This window comes from Myxine glutinosa, unplaced genomic scaffold, assembly GCF_964187855.1.
Source record: "Myxine glutinosa unplaced genomic scaffold, kmMyxGlut1.1 SCAFFOLD_1478, whole genome shotgun sequence".
NCBI lineage: Eukaryota > Metazoa > Chordata > Myxini > Myxiniformes > Myxinidae > Myxine > Myxine glutinosa.
Window position 1 is genome coordinate 1 of NW_027617573.1, and position 4,325 is coordinate 4,325.

Genomic DNA, 4,325 nt, shown 5'->3' on the forward strand with positions numbered 1-4,325 from the left:
TGGATTCTCCACCTATACAGGTGAGAAGATTGTTCCCTGCGGTACATGTGACGTCACGGTGGGCTACGATAACCGTGAGTTTCACCTACCCCTGATTGTCATTCCTGGAAAGGGCCCTTCCTTACTCGGCAGGGACTGGTTGAGCATAATTCGACTGAAGTGGAAAAGCATTCATCAACTCCGGGCAGCCAACGTTTCTCCTACTGCAGCAGACGCACTCAAAAATGTGCTGGATACATACCCGGATGTCTTCAAGGATGAGCTTGGAACCTTGAAAGGACATACGGCTAAACTCAGGGTTGACCGGAGTAGTGTAATAATGTTGCTTCTGGGACACCTCCGTTTAACATGGGAAATCCCTATCTAATGTCATTTAACCCCTTGTCTTTTTCAAAAATCATAAACACCTCTATTTCTCCCACCCTCATCTTTATGAACCTTTTGTCTGTAGTACCTATCCTTAATGTTGTTCATTAGACCACTCAAACACTACAAATATTTGTTTTCTCTTATAGACCTATCATCCTTCTTCTACATATCATCTGGCAGATTAATCTTTGACCCACTCAAACATTGACCCATTCACTTCCATATTAATTCTTTCCCTCCCTCATTGACCCTAAACACCTATATTTCTCTCACCCTGTTCTTTACGAACCTTCTAACCTTTTGACATGTTATCCTTATTCATTAGACCACTTAAACACCTGTGATCCTTCTGACCTCATGGACCTTTTAACCTTTTACTCTTAATATCATCTGGTGAATATAACCCACTCAAACAACGACCCTACAAATATTTGTTTATGCGTGGGAAATAATTTAATTCTCCTACAACTCTCTTCACCATCTAATATATTAACAAAAAATATGTTTGAGTTTGGTTCTTTATTAAGATATTTTAACTGAGCTAAGATAAAATGGTAAACCTCCCTCAATGTTCTTGCTTGAGCGCCTCCAGTGCCACATACCATTTTTAAATTAAAGTATATATTTTCCTGACAACCATCAAAGTTTTCCGTCCACTCAAAAATATTTCCATCTTTTTTACCCAATTCACCGGTATTTAAATTAATTCTCTTATTTGTTTTGTGAACTTTTTTACCAGTTGCCTTTTCAATTATACCTATTTGATATTTTTCACATTCATTATGTTTTCCATTTATATACCAAGGTTGATTACACCTCCACTCTTTAGTCTGGTTGATACTTGGTTCTATCATTTATATAATAGTAAAAAAGGCGGCGGTAGCCCGTTAAAATCCCCAACCCCCCCCCCCTTTTTAACTTATCACTTATATATATCTTATCACTTATATATATCTTATCACTTATGTATATCTTATCACTTATATATATCTTATCACTTATATATATCTTATCACTTATATACTTATATAACCATAAGGGAGACTATCAATTCCATTTTCTAAAATAAACCTCTTATCATCAAAAGCCCCCAATGCTTTCTTATTTATCTCTTCTGAATATAATTGATGTTTATAACTTCTTATTCCATTAATCTTTCTAAACTCTTCTTTCTTTGTTGTTAAACAGTTATAATAATCCTTAAAGTTTATTGTTTCTTTAATAACATTTTTCTTTACACCTTTTAACTTCTTATCAGTCTTTTCAACGTTATTCACAATGTATTTATAAGCATAAGCCTTAGACCTCAATCCCACAAATTCACTCATGACATTTCCTCCTAATTCATCCTTGAACTTTCCAATCACCTTTTTATTTTTAGAAGAGAACAACTCACTCTCTGGACTGTAATTACTCGTGTCATAGATATTAATGTCTCTTTTCATGTCTGAATAAACATCGTTGGTATTAATTTTCAAAATAAAACTATCTGTATCCATATAAAGTAGATTAACATCATTTTGATATTTCTTCCTCAAGTTATTATAAAAGTAATCATACATTAATGACTTTGATAAATCAAGAATTGTTGTCCCAATATAAATAGGTTTGTTCATTTCAATACTCTCTTTAATCAAATGGATCGCACAAAAGTTCTCAGTAAAGACCTCAGCTCGAGTAAAACTCGGTCTATTAATTAATTTTGATGCTTGTTCCCAAGATGTTGATAATCTGATATTTTGTCTTTTCCTCACATTCTCCATAGTCTTACCAAAGACCGCATTATTCATCAATTTATAAAAGTCTTTCTCAAAATCTGTTTTTGACTCTGTTCTTCTTTGTGTATTAAAATCAATGTACCCCTTTAACCAATGACTTTGATTGAACTTTAGAACCCTATGGATCTTCTCTACTCTTAGACCTTTTGATAAATATTGTCGCAAATTTCTTTGGTGTAGAACATAATTTTTCTTGTTATATAATGTAGTAAGTAATTTTTCTGTTGATTCACCTATATCAAACGATCGTTGATAATCACTCAACCATTCTTTCTTTGGACTTTCTTTCTCACAAGCAAATGGGAGATCTTTGTGTAGGTTATGGAGTTCCTCTGGATATTTTAAATCAATTTCAAAATAATAACCAACTTTTTCTTCATCCAATTCTTTTTGTGTAGAGATACATACATCTTGTAAAACGTTTTTGTAGTCTTTTTCCTTTACCCATCTAAGTTTTCCATAAGGAAGAGCCTGAGACATTGCCCAGCCATACAGGTTGTTTGCGTCATAGTACATCAAGTAAGAACTCTCTTTCGTTGGATCATAATTTGGAAGATATTTGTTATTTGCTTTTGCGTATCTACTCGAGCAGACTTGTGAAATTCCACCTCTTTTTGCCTTTTCAATCATCAAAAGCATATCAACATCGGTTATCAAATCCAAATCTTGTTTTGTCATTTTCAACATCGCACTCCAGGCCAATCCAGGTGCTGTGTAGTAGTGAGCAGGATCCAATCCATATCCAGTGCGACAAACAGATCTAAAGGCTTCAAATACATCGGCCAATAAAAGCACATCAGTTTTGAGATACAAATCGTGATACTCGCCAAGATTCCTGATGTTATATTTTTCCCAAACATTTTGTGCGTGTACATAATCTTTATCAGATATATTACTGTTGTTTAATTTGTTATAGAAATTTTCTTTTGAAGGAAGTTGTGTTTCATTGAATCTCTCAAATGAGTCCATATAGTCATAGGGGTAAATTCCCTTTTGTGTTAGAAAATCTTTATCTAAAAAATACTCTGAAAGACATGGAAACTCTTTTAGATTTTGAACCAAGTTAACCAATGGACTTGCCATGAATTTAAATGTATCAAGAAATCTGATATGAGTAATAGGAGATGTGTGAATTGTTTTTGTGAATGAAATGTATTTCTGATCCGTGTTTGGAATTGCTGAGATACTTCCAGAAGTCTTTGAGAGTTCCTTGATAAATAGATGTGTATCATAATGAGCGTTGTTATGAAGAAAGACAGGAATGAAAGAGGGGAGTTGATAATTAATATTACAACTTTGATGAGCCAGACCTCTATATTTACCAGTGAGATGACAATGGTCTCTAACCTTTAGACCTTTACCAATTTTCTCCTCACAAATATGACAGACATTGTTTTTTATAAATTCCCTTTTTTCTTTACTTGTTAAGGACATTGGTTTATTGGTTTCTCTCATTATCTTGGTTAATCGAACACAGTCTTTTTCTAGTCGTTTCACAAACTCCTCTGGGGTATTTGAGCCTCTATACATCTCTAACTTGTTATATTTATCACCAACGGATGATTTGATATAATAACAAAAACCACAAGGAGTATGTTTTTGATATTTATTTGTGTATGATTCTTTTGGATCTGGAGAAGCAGTATCAATTTTTTCTAAAATACTTTCAAAATCAGCATATATAACAAATGGATGTTTGATCTTTTTATTTTCATCTTTGAATGTGATCTTTGAGCCTTCTTTAGGCATATTGATTACCGTTGATTTATGTTCGCCACAATAATTTGAATGTTTATCTAATCTTTCTTGTGAATTGAAGAAGTTAAGACAACGCAAACAAATATATATTTTATTTGTTCTCTTACAGACTTGTGGTTTTATTAATTTAGCAATATCTTTGATGTATGTATAATGTGAATTTTCGTCTGAATTAAAATATAGAAGATTAATATGAGTTTGTTTACAATTGTCAGAAAGCTTTAAAACCTGAATGTTGTTTGTTTCTGTTAGACCATAAACATTAACTGATAAATTATTCATCTTTTCAAATTTAGGAATATCATTTAAAGTCATCGGAAACTTTAGATCTTTCGTATTTAATGTATTCTCATATTTTTTATAATGAGATACTCTTTCATCATGAAAATGTGGAGGATGTAAGTGTGCTAAAATAGACCA